Here is a 20,510-nt window from a genome sequence, read left to right on the forward strand (position 1 = left end):
ATTGGCACAGATGTTGGCTCAGGGATAAAAAAAGAGGAAGATTGGCAACGGATGTTAGCTCAGGGCAAATCTTCTTCACCAAAAGAAAAAAGAGAAAAGAAAAAAAAAGTTGCTAAAAAAAAGCATAACAAATCTTTCCTCTTTGACTTTTAGTTTAAGACGTTGGCCACATTACCTCTGGGAGCCTGTCTCTTTCTCTATAAGATGTACATAATCATGCCCCCCTTATGGGATTGGTGAAATGATGCAATGAGGTTATCTTTGTAAAGTGTCCAGCAGAGTGCTTAGCACATAGTAAGAGCCCTAAAATGATTTTTAAGTAGTTGATGATAATTTCTTTCCAACTCAGACATTCTATGGATATAAGAACCAGCATTGCCTTGTCATGCTCTATTTTTTTTTTTTCTGATCTGTGTCTGTTCCTTATTAAAACACTGCAACACTGTGGTGAAGGAAGAACTTATTCAATAATTTTGAGCATCAAAAAGCAAACCAGGGGCCAACCCAGTGGCGTAGTGGTTAAGTTTGCATGCTCCGCTTCAGCGGCCCGGGGTTCACAGGTTTGGATCCTGGGCGTGGACTGAGCACTGCTCATCAAGCCATGCTGTGACGGCATCCCACATAAAAAATAGGGGAAGATGGGAACAGATATTAGCTCAGCGACAATCTTTCTAAAGCAAAAAGAGGAAGATGGGCAACAGATGTTAGCTCAGGGCCAATCTTCCTTACAGAAAAGAAAAAGCAACCAGTTGACAGCAAGCCCCAGTGATGATTCTAAGCATCACAAGTGGTCCTCATCATTTCAGATGGAAGAAGTGAGGCCACCACTTGCTCAAGGTCACACCTTTGGAGGAACCATTTAAGAGAGATTTGAAACTCAGTTTCTCCTCCAAGCTCTCTGGTTCTACTCGTTAATAACTTTTCTATTTCTCTCTCATTATTTCTCTCTAATTTTGGTTTTCTCCAATAGTAGTTATAAACATACCTCCCTACAGAAGCTCAAAGCCAAATGCTGGTTAAGTCTCTGTATTCTCACTGCCAGAAGCCTCTGTTTTAAACACTTTTCTTAAGAAATAAAGCCTTGTTTATAAGCTTTAGACCACTGCTGCAAAAGAAAAAAATGCAATATGCAAATTAGACATTTTATAACTACAGTTAAATAATCAAGGCAACACTCCAAACGTCAGCTAGACGCTTACGTAATTGCATTTCTAGCACTTACATGAGCCATAGTGAAAGTTAAGGGGGAAATGTTGCTTATTTCCTATTAACTTCAGACTAGAACCTGATTCTTATTTGCCCTTATGAATAAAGCTGAACTGTTGTTTTAAAACCAGACACTGCACTTGGGTTCTTTTAAGGTTCCTGGTTGCAACAAGGGAACAGCAGCAAATTTCGTAAGAAGGAAAAAATGTTTAATGAAAAATTACAGTTATTCCAAAAGAATTGCACTAAATGTTCAGCTTTCATTATGTCTCTCCATTTCCTTTCTGGCTTTTGACAGATCAGCTTCTCACTACACATATCGTCTCTTTCTAAGATTAATTTCTTCAAGGTCAGTTTTTTCCAAATCTGTTCATGTACGCTCAGTAGAGATGGGATCAGTTGATACTCCTGGCCATGCCATCCTGATTAATCAATCAATAAATAATTATTGGGTATCCTTAGAGCCAACCTAGAATGCACCCAATAAATGCACGCTAAATTGAATGGAACTTAACTTTATTCCATTTAAGAAAGTAACTGACTGCACATGTCTTGGTTTGGGTTCCCCCAAATGCAGATCCTGAGATAGAACTCGGATGCAGGTAGCTTCTTTGGGAGGGGCATGGAGGAAAGTGAGACAGGGGAGGGAGATAAGCTAAACAGGGTGCATTAATGAGACAACTGGCTTCCAACCCAGAGCAGACACTAGGAGGAACCATATGAGTGGAACTTTATGCAATCCCGGGCATTTCCCCCATGCAGCCATCTCTACTCTCCTGCTCCTGTCCACACATCCTCTGCTTCCCTGGGGTTGCAGACGAGAGTGAGGGTTTGGGTCCTGCCAATTCTCAGATTGGATTCTGCAAATTCTATCATCCTCCGATCCCAGACCCCACCTGCTGTCAGAGGCCAGTCCACGCTCTATCATTCTTTGAAACAATGCTCTCTGCCACCCCTAGCCTATAGTTATTAATCTCATTTGAAATCTTGCTTTTAAATCATTATGGATGATCTTGGTTGTCTGTTCTTCAACACTTTTTGCTCATCTATTCCCTAAAGTAATTTCAAAGGACTGTGTCCTACCTATCACATTTTTAAGTTACCTATTCACTTTTTATCCTAAGTTAAGAAGTTGCTAGACAAGACTTCCAGTGAAGTGTAAATATTGCAAGTCTAAAATAAAGCTATTACTACACTCTTTACATGTTTCTAATGGAATCTAAATTCCAAAGGAATTTGATACTTAGCATTGTCCATTTAAAAATATAAATGTACATACATATCTCTTTTATAATGTTCCTCCAAGTCTTACTTCCATTTCATCTTCTCCATAGACCTTTACCCTAATACAATAATATATTATACTTTAAAGAATTTTGCTAAATAAGCCCATCATAATTCACTCCAAAAAAAACAGGCTGTAAATTGACAATTTTTTTAAATTCCCTGTGACCATGCACATCCAAACGTTTTTTAAAAACTTTTCTTCTGAAAAGTTATCATAATACTTCACATTTAGTACACAATTAATCAAAAGAATGCAAATATACTTTAAAAGTTGATAAACATAAAAATGCAAATTCCACCAGAATTTTACCTCTTAATAAGACAGCTAAGACTGGTTTGTTTTTCCTAATTAGTTCATATCTCCACGAATGAATATTACTTGTTGCTAGAATGAGATAGAGGCCAGCATTAATGTTATTCTCCATTTTAATAAATAGCACTGATAGGACTTATCAAAAAAAGACAAGTAGCTGGAAATGGAATAGATTTTGTTACAGCAATGTCCTTCAATTCTTTGACCTTTTTCAGAGTTACATCCTAAACATAGCATAGAGGTCTATCATCAAACATTATTTTGAATAATCCTGAATAATAATAAATCTTCAATTTTGCTTAGAGCAAAACATTAGAAACCACCTGAGTTGTAAAAGGATGTGTTTGCCAGTCATTAGAGTACTTTGCTTTCTCATTATCAGTATTTCACAGGGTCCCTTGGTTTGGCACTCAGGGGTCTTCCCCCAGCAAGAATAAGGAGGAATAAGGGGAAACATGGGAAAAGGGTGAGTGTGAAAAGAAAAGAAGAAGAAAGTCTGCAGATCATGTGCCTATAGGCAGATCCGTTTCAGCAAAGAGGATGTCGGGAATTTTAGGACCGGAAGCTGATCTTCTTGATGCTGCCCATGTCCCTGTGTGCTCCCTGTGTACTCCAGGGTACACACACACACCCCTGTTTATCATTTATTGGCTTTGGAGTAGACTTCATAATTGCATCTTGCCACAAATAAAAAGAACCTGCTCAAAATTACAAGCAAACTGGGTGCAGCCTGCGTGCTATAGGAGTCACCCAGTCCAAATAACCTGATTTGAGCCTTCGGTTGATAGATTTAAGATTAGTGGAGAAAGTGGGAGCATCTTCTAGCCAGAGGGCAATAAGATGAAAAAAGATAGAGATGCTGGAAATCACTAAGGATATTCAGGAACAAGTGGAAACATGAGTTTTGTTGATGTTCATGTAACAGACAAGGGGGAGACATACAGAAAGTGTTAAAGTGGTCAGTGGGGAATGAATGGAGATTTCCAGCTTGGAGAGTCACATGAAGTGGCCATCTTTAATGATCTGTAATGTTCATTACGGCAAATGAAATATGGACAGGTCATCAGGATTTTATTCCACTTGAAGTATGTCAGGACATTAAATAAAATCTGCAGGTAGATAAACTCAAAAAACAGCCTGGCATGTCTTGCCTTTGCGCAAACTTTCCAGCAATTGGTTTTAGATTCATGTGGATGTTAAATGTGCCTTTTTTTTACCCGTAGTGTGTGTATGCATACATGTAATAATCTGAAACAGTCTGTTATTCAATTATAGCAATATATGCATAGTTTCAGGCAGTCTAAACCAGTTGGTTCCTAAACTAATAATTTCTTTACAGAATGGTTTATTTATTGAATTCAGGGTGATTCCTCTATACTGGGCAAGTTGGCATACCAAAATGGTCTCAGTTAGAGTTGAATTACCTTAGTTTTACCTGAGAAAGAGAACAGCAATAAAAATTTGTTGTATCTTTTTTTTTCTTTTGAGGAAGATTAGCCCTGAGCTAACATCGGCCACCAATCCTCCTCTTTTTTGGTGAAGAAGACTGGCCCTGAACTAACATCTATGCCCATCTTCCTCTACGTTATACGTGGGACGCCTACCACAGCATGGTTTGACAAGCTGTGCGTAGGTCCACATCCAGGATCTGAACTGGCAAACACCGGGTCACTGAAGCAGAATATACGAACTTAACCACTGCACGACCAAGCCAGCCCAAAATTCATTGTATCTTTTCTAAATAATAGCAATAGTGATGATAAGGACTCTTGTCTTTTGTCTCATCCTGGCCTTGATACCAACAAGCAGAGACAGTCTAGGACCCTTTTACATCATGACCCCCAAGTCAGCATTCTTCTGAAAATGCCTATGGTAAAGAGAACAATGACCCCCTCCCCTGAAAGGTATCCACATACTCATCCACAGAATCTGTGAATAGGTTACCTTCCATGGCAAAAGAGACTTTGCAAATGCGATTAAGTTAAGGACCTTGAGATAGAGAGCTTTCCCTGGACTATCTGAGTAGACCCAACATGACGACAAGGGTCCTTATAAGTGAAAGAGGGAGGCATGAACGTCAGAGTCAAAGGAGACGTGATGATGAAAGCAGAGATTGGAGCAATGCAGAGCCATGAGCCAAGGAATGCAGGCAGCCTCCAAAAACTGGGAAAGGCAGGAAAACAGCTTCCTCCTGCAGCCTTCAGAAGAAACCAGCTCTGCTGTTATCTTAATTTAGCCCAGGGAGACCCATTTCAGATTTCTGACCTCCAGACCTGTAAGATAACAAATTTGTGTTGTTTTAAACACTAAGTTTGTGGTAATATGTTACAGCAGCAATAGGAATCTAATAGCGCCCTAATGAAATGACATGTACTTTTACAAATTAACTATGTAGACATATTATATATTAACCACACTTTAAAATTATAAATGTCTCCTAAAATAAAATATTTTTTTCTATTTTTTGCAGAAATAGGCTGGGCTTACTTTAACACACTGTTGTTAATCACAAAAATAATACATCCAGAAATTGTGGAACAAGAAGTAAAAAATCTTGCCTATCATTCTACCCCCATACAAATTATATTTAACATAAAACATTTTTTTCGTAATTATCACCTATGACTTTTGATTAGCCTAAGTCATCCAACGCAGATATGAAAATAAGCATAGCATCAAGGGAGGCCCAGGGAAATTGAGAGAGATGAGTAGCAGAAATTGGGAGGTTATTAAAAATCATGGGGCCTCCCTAAATGGCAGGAAATTTATCAACTGTGCTTTTCCTTCTTACTCCAGTAATTATGTTTGCCCAGAAATCCATGGATATGAAGAACTCATAGATCTTCAGTGGGAAAATCCAGGTTTTTTCCTAAATTCATGATGCAGAGAACAGGATTAAAGGCCAGAGACCACTTGGGGTGGAAAAATATTAGATTAAAAAAAATGGATCCTATCCAAACGTCGTGGGCCAGCTTGAATTTTGGTGAATCTAATGATTTTTGAAAAATATCTGTTAGAACTTTTCTCTATGCCAGGTTCCAGGGTAAAACCACAAGTAGGAATTGATCTGTTGTATTTTATAAAATCCAAATGCTGTTTTTCTGCTTTTAAATATTTTTTTTAAAAAAATAAACAGATTCTGAAATGAGACGCAAAGGAAGAAGTGGAGACAGCACATTTTAACCTTCTTGAGCTGCCAGGCCATCTCTCCGGAGGGGGTCAAGTAAAGCCCACTCCTCTCCCTCCAGGGAGCTGTGACTCCCAGTGAGAGGCTGTTCATAGAGTGCCCACTCCTGGACCATGTGTGAAAAATGTCCAGGAGCGGCCAAAGCTTTGAAATTAAGTGTGCTCACATTTAAACTCACTAAACCGAGAGAGAACAAGTGAGAAAAAGCGACGAGTGCCCAAATGCTTGTGGCCTTGTTAACACTTTCTAGAAAGTCTTTAACTGTCTAATAATATTATAGGTTTCTCTGTCTGCTTTCCCTAAAGTTATATGGGCTTGCCACTATGATCGAGTGGGAAGGCCTGTCCTCCTCCTGAAGTGACCTCAAAGTTCAGCAGCTGTTTAAGCCCCAGAATTCCTCCTACACTCGCTTCACATGAACTTGAGGTTTCCACTGCTAAGATCTAAGCTTGAACGGGGATGTTCTGATAGGAGCAAATGACGAGCCCAAGACAGTGGCCTTGGAGAAGTTTGTGAATTAGGTTTGGAGGTAACGGGACTTCAAAGCACACCAGGCTTTGTCAGGTCCAGTAGCAGTGCCTAGAAAGAGCGTGTGCATTTTTGTTGATAGAAGAGGAACTGGGAAAGCTCTGTCTCCAGCAAAGCCGGATCCCTACTACTTCGCTTGCAGCGATCCCCACAGTAGTTCTGGAAGGCAAGTAACATCTATGGAGAGCCTTCAATTGAAGATTTTAGTGGAGGGGTCAGTGGACGGAAATAACATACCTCTCCCTTGTCCAGGGTTCTAATTAATAAACAATTGAGAAGTAACCCAAAAAGAAAAACACAGATGGGAAGCAAACTATCACCTTCATGACCAACAGAGGCTAAGATTCGTCAGAGAGACAAAGGGCTTCCTAAAACTGAACACAAGAATGAACCAGACCTACTCAGCTGTATTAGTTACCTATGCTGTGTAACAAATAATCCCAAACTCAGCAGCTTTAAGCAACAAATATTTATTATCTCACAGTTGATGTGGATCAGGAATCTGAGTGCAGCATAGCTGGGTCTTCTGACTCAGAGTTTCTCAACAGGCTGCAATCAAGGTGTTGCCCAGGACTGTGGTCAGCTAAAGGTTCAACTGGGAAAAGATTGGCTTCCAGACTCACTGGCTGTTGGCAGGAATTAGTTCCTCACAGGCTGTTGGACTGAGGGTCTCAGTTCCTTGCTGGCTGTTGGCCAGAGACATTGGTCCCTTGCTACATGGACCTCTCTGTAGGGCTACTTACAACACAGCAGCTGGCTTCCCTCCAGAGCAAGGGCTCCATAAGACAGAGAAAGAGAGGGCCAGCAAGACAGAAGTCACAATCCTTTTGTAAGCTAATCTCAGAAGGGACATCTCATTACTTTTGCCATATTTGTTTGTTAGAAGCAAGTCACTAGGTCCAGCCCACACTCAAGAGGGGGAGATTATATGAGCACATGAACACCATGAGGCAGCGATCATACAGAATCTTCTCAGAGGCAGCCCACCATGACAGACAAGTCAGGCAGTGCTGGGGGAGGACATTGGCCTCTCCCTGCCCCAACCCAGAAGAAAAAAATTCCTACTCCCCAGAAGCAGTTTGCCCCAGGAGAAATGATAAAGGATGGACTGCACTATACTTGCTCTTTCACACCCACCAGTTGGGTGAGTAAATTTTGAATAAGCAAGGGGTTAGTGGAGGGAGGCTATAAGCCTCAGGCTAATAAGGGAAGGGAACAGAGGGAAAGGAGGAGATCCTTTCAGATGGAAAGAAACATCAGGAGTAAGGAACGAGCGGCCCCCAACACTCACCAATAGCCTGTTTATATTATGATGTCCATTTTACATATAAATAAATTGAAGCTTAGAAAGACTGAGTAACCCAAGGTCATGCAGATACTATGTGATGGAGCCAGAGTCTATAAATACCCAACTTCTGAAAGAGTGCCATACTCTGTATTATAATTATACTTCCCCATATTCAGCATCTGCTGGGAAGCAACTATTTGATGAAGCCATTTATAGTTGCCAGTGAAAATATCTCATTTCAGGAATGAGACTCAATTGTTCCTTCTGCGTCCTTGAATGTCCCCTAAGTCTGAAGTTTTATGACAGTGATGAAATAATAGCTCTGCCAGAAAATAAAATACACACCTGGCTTGGAAGCAAGCAGTCTCTGGAGTCAACTGTCGGCGACCTGGGAATGCTGTGGAGCGCCTTGGGACTGTGCAACTGGGACTTTCAGCTGGAAGACTTGCCAATAGCTTGTAGCCCAGACAGAGGTGGTGACATCCAAAGGCTTGTCCAGAGTGCACGGGTAGGATGTGTCACTCCTGATAACATAACAGGTCACAAAAGCACTGCTTTGAACTTGAAACAAGATACTCGCTTTCATCAACTACCCATTCACTCCTGCCCTTTTGTTCTTTGATGTAGGCTATAGATCAAAGATGGCGACACTTAGCTTCCTGCTGCCTTTGAAGTACAGGGTCAGTAAGACAGCTATTTCTAGCCCTACGTGCTGCACAGAAATATAATGTCTGGAGACCTTTGTCTCTTCAACATTTCACATCCTTTTTTAAAGGAAATGGCCAAAAATATACATTTTAACGGAAGCATGGTCATATGTGTATTCTCATATTTAGTCTCATCGACTCAATGGATATTTGAGTGCTGTTGTTGTGTGCCAGGCACGGTGATGTGCACTGAGGGTCAGAGATAAATAAAACAAAGACTTGTGTGCCAGGAGTACAAGGTCTAGTCGGGGGGCGGGGGGGTGGGGGGGAAATCAGTGGACTCCCAAAAACAATGCAATGAGTGCTGTCGTAAATGGATGTGTCAGGTCATGTGGGGTCTCCAAGGAAGGGCTGCCCATGTGAATGGTACTGACAAAGGCAGATAATTCTGAGTCATGGGCACACCTACGAGTCTTTCTCTCTGATACCCACCTCACTAAGCTGCTCTTCCCTTGCCCAGAACAAAAGAAAGCTGTAGGCATGAGGAATGGGATGTGGAAAGGGACTAGACAGGGGTCCACAAGTCAGGATAAAAGAGCTTGTGTGAATAATGTTTCCCAGAGAGACTCACATAATGGATGGCCAGCAACGACCGACATGCACATCCAAATCCTCTGAGATTCCCCACCCGCCAGAGGGAAAGATTCCACCTACACAAGAAAAACCTAGGCTTTTGCTGAGTCCTAATCATTATTCTCCTCTTCTGAATTTCCCACAGAAATCTCTCTCTCCCTCCAGATCAAATTTTGCTTGTTGGTGATACCTAGATTTTTCTAGAATAGGAACTATGCAAGATTGAGGAGTTACTGAGAGCTGGTTTGCCCTCTGTTCATCACCTCTCTCCAGCCAAATAGCAAATGAGGAGCAATTTTGTTTATACAAATCATGCAATCTTCATTTACTGGGATGTGGCAGAATTCCTCTTAGGTAACATGGATGGTATTTCTCATCTAGGCATCCACAACAATGTCCAGCTGAATATCCTGTCAAACACACTAAGCATCCAGTACTTGGCTTTTCCTGGGAGATATCTGCAGGTCTCTGTATCAGTGAAACCAACAATATATCCATGGGTCTCTCTGCAGTTGAACTTGAATATTCACCTCCTCCATCCCCACCTTACACTGGCTCTCCTTTTCTCTATGGGTCACTAATGTTTTGAATTAAATTTCCTACCCACTTCACCTCCAGTTTTCTCATACAGAGACATTGTCCCTGTCTGACCTTTTAACAACCCACTTGCTGTTTTTTGCAAGCCACTGTTTACTTTTCCCCTGCAAGAGCACTCACCCCCCCGCCACCGAATCTGTCAGCAATGGCAGCCCTTTTGCTGATCTATTTCCCTCACACTAGTCTTACAGCGACCTCCAACCGCAGTTGTCTGTTCTCTCCTTTCCTGGTGTATTTGGGAACGGGGGCAAGCCATCATCATAGCTCCTTGATGGAGATACTAACATTAGATGCTATAGCAGTCTTCCTATTATTATAATACTATAGAAGTCGAACTTTGTAAGTCTAAGATCCTTAACATCCATATCAGGAGTTCAAAATGAAATTGAGCAACCCACATCTTTGTTTCACACCTACTTGTTCATCTAGGAAACAAAATAAGCTGTGATCTGCTGAAGAAGAAACCCAGCTTTGTAAAACAGCCTCCCTGAGTTTACTGAGGACAGTTCAGACTCACATGGAGACATATTGCACTTATATATAAATGTCTGTACAGCTGTAAACTCTGTCAACATGAGTACACCATTGAAATCTTCCATCTTCCTTTTTTCACATTTGCTGCCTGCCACAGCCTGTCTGCTTTTGACTATAGTCAGAAATTTGGCAAGACAATTTTCTTTTATTTTTTACATATTTACAATTTAAAGTCATATTTACAATTATGAAGAGTTGGGTTGTTAAAATAATTTACCCTGAGCTCCTGGTCATAACGAATGTTTATAAATTGATTATACTTCTACCACGAATTGGAGAGGCAATGAGGAATTTTGACACAGCCTGTGTGATAATCCTGATCAAAACCATGCCACAGTTTTCATCAGCTCTAAGGTCGTAGACGGCTGGATATCTCATTGAAACGAGGTCTCATCACTAGACAGAGAAAAGCTTCGTATCTTCAGCACAGTCGGTTCCATCAGTTCCATCCTCTCCAAACGCGGTAATGTACACCTTAGCATTAAGTAAAGACATCAAGGTGTGGTGCCTGCTCATGAAGACAGGTAGCCTGTCAATTAGATATTGCTGTGTAATATACCAACCGAAACATAATGGACCAAACAACAATTATTTTTATAGCTCATTGTCTTAGTCTGTTTGGACTGCTATAACAGAACACCACAAACTGAGTGGCTTATAAACAGCATTTTTTATTTCTCACAGTTTTGAATGCTGAGAAGTCCAAGACCATGGTGCAGGCAGATTGGGTATCTGGCAAGGGCCTGCTTCCTGGTCCATAAGTGGCCATCTTTTCACTGTAACCTCATATGGCAGAAGGGCCAGGGATCTCTCTGGAGCCTCTTTAAAAGAGCACTAACCCCATTCATAAGAGTTCCTCCTTCATGCTCTAATCACCTTCTAAAGGCTCCACCTCCTCATACCATCACATTGGGTATGTCAACATATGAATCTAACGGGACACAAACATTCAGACCACAGCACTCATGATTCTGCAAGTCAGCAGCCTATGCTAGGATCAGCTGTGTGGCTCTACTCTTAGCTGAGCTCCTTCAGGTATGTGGGGTCAACCACGGGTTGGTTAGGTGGCTGTGCTTCTAGAAGTTGGCCAGCTGTCAGCAGGGGTGCCTCAGCTCTGCTTCACGTGGTCTTTCAGTCTCCAGCAGCCTAGTCTGGGCACGGTCTCATGACCTTGGCAAGGTTCCAGGAGAGAACAGACATGCACAGGTCTTTTGAAACTGTCTTAGTTTTCTATTGCTGCATAACAATTACCACGAACTTAGCACCTGAACACAACAATCATTTATCAGCTCACCGTTCGGTAAATCAGAAGTTCAGCACAACATGACTGGCTTCTCTGCTCTGGCCATCACAAAGCTGAAAACAAGCTGGTCTGAGTACTTGTCTGGAGACCTTGGGGGAAAAAATCTGCTTCCAATTTCAAACTTGGTGTTGGCAGAATTCAATTCCTTGCGGTTATAGGACTGAGGTCCCTGCTTCCTTGCTGGCTGTCAGTCAGAGTCCACTCTCGGCAACCAGAGGCTGCCCACACTCCCTTTCTCAAGGCCCTCTCCAAGCCAGCAAGGACACTTCAAATCACTCTCATGCTTCAGATCGCTGACTTCCTCAGTCTCTGACCTCGAGACCCAGATTTAGGGCTCATGTGATAGGGCAGGCCCACCTGGATAATCTCCCTATCTTCAGGTCAACTGATTTGGAAAGTCAGTTATATCTGAAAAATCCCTTTTCCTATTATGGAATCACAAGGGCAATAGCTCATCATATTCATAGGTGCTAACCACAGTCAAGGCAAGGAGATGACACAAGAGTGAAGGTCACTGCAGGTCACCTTGGAACTCTGCCTACTGCAGAGGCCTGGACACCACTGGCCCATCAACATTTCCACCACATTCTAAAGACCAATGTGGGTCAGCCCAACTGCAAACGCTGGGGAAATAGATGCTATCCTATTTATTTATTTATTTACTTACTTATTTACTTATTTATTTATTTATTTATTTAGGTGAAGAAGATTGTCCCTGAGCTAACATCTGTGCCAATCTTCCTCTTTTTTGTATGTGGGATGCCGCCGCCACCACATGGCTTGATGAGCAGTGTATAGGTCCACACCCAGGATCCAAACCCACAAACCCTGGGCCGCTGAAGCAGAATGTGCAAACTTAACCATTAGGCCACTGGGCTGGCCCCAAGATGTTAACTTTTGATGGAAAAAGCTTCAAAGTTGCATTGCAGAAAGTGTAGACACAAGGAGGGGTGAGGGATTGAGACCATATATTGCAATCTGCCAAGACAGCAGGCATGAGACCTGCTTACAAAGTCCATGCTGCAACACAGTGACCTGGAGAGCAAGCCCACTTCTAATTACGAGGATGGGAATATGGACAGGAGGCAGTAAATGTCAGGCCCGCACTGTCCCTGGAAATAGACCCGGCCATCTTTATTTCCTGTCTGCTCCACTTCACAAAGACCAATCTGTCTTTGCCTCCTGCTCTCTCGTCAGTGCGATAAAACTTCAGGATGCTCTCACACCTCACTTTGCTGGGCACCGGGGGTGGAAGCTTACTGTTCCCAAACCAGAAACCTAAGAATGTTAATATCCTTTGTAGAGAATCTGCTGACTGTGTTTGTTCCCAACGAAAAGGATGAGAGAGGCAGGTGCAGAGGAAATAAAAGTCGCAATCAGTCCAGATGGGAAAGTCAAAATTGGCAGATAGGTTTCCTTTCACTTACTGATATTTCAAAATTCGTGGAATTTTAAATCTTATCTTTATGTTAAATCCTAGGAGTTCTCGTCTCCCTTCCATATTTAAAACTGAGGGGCTGGGGAGGTTTAAACTCAGACGTGGAAAGAGACAAGAGTCCCCACTAGTACAATACTCATGCAAAATTAATACAAAAAAATTTTAGGTGGGAACAAAAAAGGTTTTCTGTCCTCAGTGGAGTTTTATCTATTTATTATTAAATGTTTTTGAGGCTTTAGGGGCAGGGCCAGAGAAAACAGGACTTCAAATATCAGCCTCTTTTTAATTTTTTATTTTTGTGTAAGTGTTGAAATCATGGCCTACTTGTGTTTAAATGGTTTTTCAGAGCTTAATTGGTTCATGGAATGTCAAGAAAAAAAGAAAAAAATGAGCCGCCATATGTGCTTCCCGGGCCGCCTTGGAAATGTGCACCAACTTCAGAATGAAAATTTGTAGGGAACATATATTATTTTTAAGGGCTCTCAACAGCTGTCGGGAATCATGCTTTTCTCTATATACATCACTGTACTGCTCTCACATCTCAGCTAAATGGGCTAAATTTACCAAGCTCTGCATAACTTCACAGGCCGGGTCTGCCAGAACTCTCAGAAGTTTCCATTGCTGATTGGAGTCTAGCCAGCAATATACCCCAGCCTCCAAGAAGGGTGAAAGGGAAGCAGAAAATAAAGAATCACATTCAGGGAGAAACACAAGTCAAGAGCAGGCTAGAGGAAGACACGGAAAAGTTGAATTGCGCTGTGTTTTTATTTATTTCACGACAGCGCTATTGAAGGGTCTGTGGACTGTCTTTCAGTGGCTCCTTCAGGTGACGATCAGATCATTGTTGCAGGTGGAAGGTTCAGAACAGCAGTAACTTGCCGGCAAATATGAGCCCCTTTATGAATACAAGTCATTTTTGTCACCTTCCATTTATGTATGTGCTATTGAAGTAGTAACAGACACATTTAAGTTTTTTTCTCAAAAAACCATTAGCTTAGCTGGTGGTCTGTATTATTTCCACATTTAAGCAATAAAGCAGTGTTCCTTTTTAAAAATCTGACTTTTGGTTCAGTTAAATTTGTTGCCAGATCTCCCAAAAAGACAGCTGAAGTCTATTAAATATGTTGATCACTATTATTTGGAGGTGTTGGCAATCTTTCGAGTGGGGTGCAGTGTTGCTGATGTATTTTTCTGACAATGTAAGGATGAGACAAGACAAAGGGAAGGGAATGGGAAACTGAGTGGTGATGCGGACCTAGGGAATCACTCCCCTCTCAAAAGTGTAAATGCCCACCAGGACAGTTCAGTCTGTCAGTCTCTTGACACCAGGGTCTGCCTTTCAAGACCCTTTCTGTGGCACAGGAAATAGTCACATGGAGAGACAAGGAACCTGGCTCCCTACGCTCAGGGCTACTTATTCCAAGTTGCTGTGTGGACCCCAGCAGGGCTTAGGGCCCAGGAAAATCATACAGAGACGGCCTTGATCCCCAACATTTCTGTAGTTATAACATTTCTCACCCCCTAATAATATTACCTGACCTGGCTCTCACATTTAAATATATCCATTCCATAGAGCCAGCAACAGCACAGGCATTTTGGGGGCCCATGGGTTTACCATGGGGACAAAACAGACATGACTGGTGCCCTCGGGGGAATTGCACCCTGAGGGCATTTTGCTTTCAAATAGTTTTTCCTGATAGAATTATCAGAAAATGACCATTTTGACGGTATATGACCATTTTGAGAACATGAGCCGCATCCTGAAACATGTACGTTATGTTGTAAACCATGATTAAAAAATAAAGATCCCTGTTTCCTGAAGCTAACGTGTACTTAAAGTGAGACCCTAAAAAAGCCAAAGTTACGTATTCACAGATATTCTTCTGAGAAATTAGGGAGAGGAGCAAGGTAAGTTGACGTTTGTGTTTTTTACTCCATTTTGAAGACCTAAAAAGCTTCCTCCCTCTTAATTTTCTATTGCTAAACCACAGCATTTTCCTGTTTGGCATGAATAAAGAAAACAGGTCTTTCTCTTTTTTTGTTTTTCCCACTGAGAGCATGAAATTGGCCATTCAGTTATTACAGTAAGGATTAGTGAGGACATTTCAAGCACAACTAATTAAAGAAGCGTTTCCTGAAATTAGTATATTTGGATTTAATAACATTTGAAGGAACTAAATATAAAATGCTACCGATAAAAATAAAAAGAATTACTGAGAATAGAGGGGTGAAAAGAAGTTTGAGCAAATCTTAAAAAGGTGTGAACAAAATGGGAGTTGAGTTGTCGTCTCCATAGCATTCTTTTGTGAACTTGTCAGTTGGTGGAAAACTAAGTCTTCACTATTAAAAACAACCCGGTGAGCAAAAATTTAGTCTAGAACAGGGTGTGGTCTAAATGACGAGACCTATGATGATGGAAATGTTCTATATCTGTGCAGTCCCAATGAGGTGGCCAAAAGTCACACGACTTATTTAAATTCAAATTAACTGAAATTCAATAAAATTAAAAATTCAGTTCCTCAATCACAGTAGCCACATTTTAAGTGCTTAATAGCAACATGGAGCTAGTGGCTACCACATTGGACAGCAAGTTCTAGAAAATATGAAAGATCTTTAGGTATGCAGTGAACATCCATATTCAAAGCTTGCCAAATAAGGGTGGAAACGGAAAATGTTTCCCAAAAAACCTCTGTGGAGCATGAGAAAAAAAGTCCACTTTGTATGATCTGCGGAATTTTTTCCTTTTTCCGTCAAGTTTTGGCCAATAATTAAAACAAGTTAGTAGTACTTTTCATCCCAAGGTCTTGAGCAAATTCTCAAGTCTTCCTCTGGAGAATTCCCTTGATATGGTTTTACACACCCTGTCTATAGAAAGCATACTTTCCAAGCACCCAATGTATGTTTTTCATGTGAATTCACTTTTCTGGTCCTTTGAGCATACTTATAATGGAAATTCTCCCTACATAAAGCCTATCTATATCTTAGCAACCACACTTCCAAGGCTATTCCATGAAGCAGGTTTGTCTATTTAGTTTTGTGTATTTCTGCAACTCAAACCACGCAATAAGATTTCCAAACTGGCAAGAAAGATGAAAATAGACAAGGTCCTTCCTTGTATATAGGTAAGCCTCTGGAATGCCTTCCCTACGAGAGCTGGCATGAAACGGGAATTCAAATGACCCCAGGTTAAAGTTTGAAAACCAACCACAGACTTTGCAGTCAATGAGCATCATAGTCCACATGCTGGTGATGGAGTTTATTCATGAATTAATCCATACAAAGTATATCAAGAGTAGTCTCAGTGGATTTTGTGTGACAGAAGAGATATCCTTAACTAGCTTCAGTTTCGTGCTCAAGAGCATCTTTCTTATAATGTTCTTATAAGCTTAGAATTAAAGTGAGGCCAGAAGCTATCAAAAGCATCCTTCCATCTCTACCTGCCACAGAAGAAGTTTACCATGGAGAATTCCTGGAAATGATTCACTCTACTCTTCTGGGGTCTGCTCTAGTCTAAATAGGTGGGAAACAATCTACTGAATCAATCCCCTTCGTGGGAATCCCTTCAAGAAACAAAAGAGTCTGGGGCCAACTAGGTCTCAGGTCTGCCTTAAGGTGGCCTTGGGGAGCTCTTGTTTGCTGATTTATACAAACTCATCATCATCATCTACATCTGGAGCATCTTCAACTAGAGATTAGACATCTGCCTTGAGAGAACTGTATTTGGAATTAGCATCTGTGGGACCTGACTATTGATAAACATAATAATAAATACATCACCTTTTTGAGAATTGTTTAATGCACTTCATTACATACAGGGCACTGTTCCTACATGCATATGCACATGACGTCTAATATAATTACTAATGTAATTTACTCCCTAAGGTGGCTGTTTGCTTAAGAGATGCACACTTTACTTCTAAGGTACTTGAAGAGCATTTGCTCCATGACCTTCACACTTACTGGGCCAGTTCTGACCCAAGTACAGTCTGAAGTCTAAACTCTAATTCCTAAGGTTGAGACCAAGCCAGATGGGCCCCACGGGAAGAAATAAGAAAAAAATGAGATATATCCAGGCCAACATTCTGACTAGACTCGTCTCCAATGTCAAGCTCAAGAGTCAGTTCCCTACTCCACCCAACCCAACATTTTACCTCCAAAAAAGATGACACAAGACCATGCGTGAAATATGTGTGTAAAGTGGAGCATTGAAGGAAAAAAAGAAAGATGAGGGAGGGCAAAATGGCTATAGAAGAGTTGAAATCTAATACAGGCAGAAGAATCTTCCTCAGAGGGACAGCAAGCCCAGGGTCAGAGCAGACGCTGGCAAACTATGGCCTATGCGCACATCTGCCCGCCTGCTTTTGTAAATAAGTTTTATTGGAACACAGCCACGCCTACTGGTGTATGTATCTTCTGCTGCCGCCTTCTGGGTACAGCAGCAGAGCTGTGATAGAGACCACATGGCCCAAAAAGCTGAAAATATTTACTGCCTGGACCTGAAGAGAAAGAGTTTGCTGATCCCTGGTTTAGAGTTTTAGGTTTTGCTGAAAACACTCATTACTGGAGTTCCCGGAAGCAATTTTTTCTGGTTAGAAAATGAATGGGGGAGACATTGAACTGTGTCTGTCCATTTGTCACAGTAGCACATGTGTCTCACTCTGAATGGCAGCTCACAGTCTCATCGCTTTGTTGCCTTAAGTTCTGAGAATAATTATTTCTTTGCTAACGTTTGGTGAGCTTATCTTTAGGGACTTGAAAGAAGGTTGGGGACATCTCAGAGATTTAATTTCAAAATATGTTTACATCTAATGTTGGGATCCTCCAGGTAGGGAGTTAGAATAACAATGTATTCGCCTGAAGGCTCTGCAAAGGGATGTTACTGATTGGAACTTTGTAGCACAGGCCATGGGAGTGAACTTGAAAAACAGGCATAATCGCTTTTCCAAGTTTTCACCATAAATAATCATTTTATAAAGGTTCCAGTAATCTGCCCACTAGGAAAAAAGAAAAAGGAAAAAAGAAATACTAAAGGAGGACAGTACACAGTGGTTTTGCTCTAAAATAATCATGTGTAATGTCATGCTGCCATCTGCAGTATTTCAATATTTTCATCCAAACGCGGGAATTTTAATGAGCTCTGTAGATACGTGACCAACCGATTGAGGGAGAAAAGTTTTGCCAGCACAAAAGCTCTAAAGCGTTTTAGACCAAAATTTTCTCTTTCGTCATGGTCTGCTTTCTTCCTTGCCCACACGCCACCATTTTAAGTTTGTTCTGTTTCCTGATCGTGCTGATGTATGCATGGTGATATTCCACGTGAAAATGACTTAGTGTGCCGGACCTGTTAGAAGTGCCACAAAACTGGTCAGAAATGCTGTGACTCACTCTGTGCTCACACTCAGGCAAATGCCAAGTGTGCTGCAACGGTGGGGTGTGGCAACGGCAGAGAGGAGACCTGAAGTCTAGGGAAGCCAACTTTTTAAAAAAAACTTCGGTATTTGAGGGTTAAAGAATCTAAGAGAAGTACTTATTTCAGGAGCACATACACTAAAACTGAACATACAGACAAGATGAGCATGGCGCCCGTGCAAGGATGAGGTACAAATTCCTGAAGTGTTTCATATTTTTTCAAAAAGGTAAGAATCTAAGAGGATCTATTAGTTTGCAAGGGCTGCTATAACAAAGTATTACAGATTGGGAGGCTTAAACAACAGAAAACTATTGTCTCATAGTCTGGAGGCTGGAAGTCCAAAGTTAAGGCGTTGGCCGGGTTGATTTCTCCTTGGCTTGCAGACGCCCACCTTCTCGCTGTGTCCTCACATGGTCCTTCCTCTGTGTCTGTCTGTGCCCCAATTTCTTCTTGTAAGGACACCAGTCATTAGTTTAGGATCCACCCTAATGACCTCATTTAACCTTAATTACCTTTTTAGAGGCCCATCTCCAAATACACTTACATTCTGAGATACGGGGCTTAGGACTTCAATATATGAACGGGGTAAGGGGAGGACACAATTCAGCTCATAACAGGAGACAAGTTAAATAAAGTACGTGCTTCTAAGGTTTGGACCTAGAATGAATTGAATACAGTAAGAAGCAAGGCATTAGGATGCCAAGAAAGAAAAAGGGGAAGGAGGGAGAGAGTGGGAAGGGAGGAGGAAGGAAGAAAGGAAGGAAGGGAGAAAAAAAACCCTCAGTTAATAAATAGAGTCTAAATTTGTCCAAACAAGATATCTTGCTTAATTAAAGAATTCACCCCATCTGTGCCTAACAGGAGGAGGAAGGAGTCTAAAACAAGAAGATGGTGAAAGCTGAACGATCCCCGCCATTAAGGCCATTCATCTTTGCCAGCTATGTCCTGTATTGTCCAATAGAGTCTTGAAGCTGCAATGTCACCATGGTTACCAAAAGTCCTATTGCTCTGAGGCTCCCAAAGAAACCAGACGCCAGATCCCAGCTAAAACTGTCCCCTGAAGTTTTCTTTCAAATTTGCACTGGAGATATAATCCAAATTAAGTAAAATAGAAAAACGTGGATGCTCTACCCTCAAAAGGTATTAATGCTTCATTGCTGAACACTTTGGCCCACAGCATCTGTTGAAGGAGAGAACCCTAAGTTGTTTTTCAGGCCCTGACATAGTCAGCTAGGGACGCAGAGCAGACAGCTCACCCCATGATGTTTCCACTAAAGCAACAGCCTGGTATTTCACTGTCTGGCTGTTCCTGTGACACGCTAGTAAAGGAGTATTGACCTTATTCCTTAATCTATTACTGCTTCTTGATAAATGGAACAAGAGCCTCCAATTATTATGATTCCAGCTATTTGTGAGGCTTTTGCTAGGCATTTTGCATACATGATCTTATTTGATAATCCCCTTTTCAAATTCTTCAACAACATCAATGCATCCACAGAGAGCTATTTTATACAAAATATGGTTTACATTTTGTACATTTATGGTTACCATTTTGTTTTATGCTTTCAGGAAAAATCCATAGGCTGCAAAGCAAAAAATAAATTATGATCTGAACAGTTTTATATTGTTTTTCTGTTGCGATTTTGCAGCAGCTGCTATATTCTGCCCATGGGGATATTATACGTCAACTCACACACCACTTAGTTTTTTTCACTGATAATTTTGAATCAGTAAATGCATAGAGTCACAGACAACACAACTTTTAGACTCCCATCTTCCCAAGATAATAACTTAAGTATACCTAAAGCAGCTGCTATTAACAGCAACAAGAGTATTATTCATTTATGGAAAAAGTGCAAATAAAGAATAATTGCTCCTTATAAGCATAATTTCAATTACTGCCACAAATGGGAAACACATGTGACTGTAGGCGGTTGACTGAGCTTACAAGAGGGAACCGGTTGGTGTAGCATTTTGTGGGGCAATACTGTCATCTGGTGGTCTATACAAAGTATTTCACTTTAGTCCTGTTACATGCACTGTATAGTCCGTTGGAGAGGGACTATCCCAACCCTTGACAGTGTTCCAGGTCTCCTTTTACCCATTTATTACTTCCCTGATCGCTAACAGATACAGAGA

At 41.3% G+C, this 20,510-nt stretch overlaps 1 long non-coding RNA gene and 1 other non-coding gene across 5 annotated transcripts in view; one reads left to right on the top strand and one right to left on the bottom strand.

The window, feature by feature from the left end:
* LOC124231499 (uncharacterized) overlaps positions 1-20,510 on the bottom strand; it is a 63,942-nt gene that overhangs the window by 36,902 nt on the left and 6,530 nt on the right. For all 4 annotated transcript variants that reach the window (XR_006886574.1, XR_006886572.1, XR_006886575.1 and 1 more), the window contains exon 2: positions 8,155-8,333. This is a non-coding gene — a long non-coding RNA (uncharacterized LOC124231499). The remainder of the gene's footprint in view (positions 1-8,154; positions 8,334-20,510) is intronic.
* Positions 18,485-18,589, top strand: LOC124231574 (U6 spliceosomal RNA). The gene has a single exon (XR_006886601.1). It is a non-coding gene; the product is annotated as a U6 spliceosomal RNA (small nuclear RNA).

Source organism: Equus quagga, chromosome 21 (genome assembly GCF_021613505.1).
Source record: "Equus quagga isolate Etosha38 chromosome 21, UCLA_HA_Equagga_1.0, whole genome shotgun sequence".
Classification (NCBI taxonomy): domain Eukaryota; kingdom Metazoa; phylum Chordata; class Mammalia; order Perissodactyla; family Equidae; genus Equus; species Equus quagga.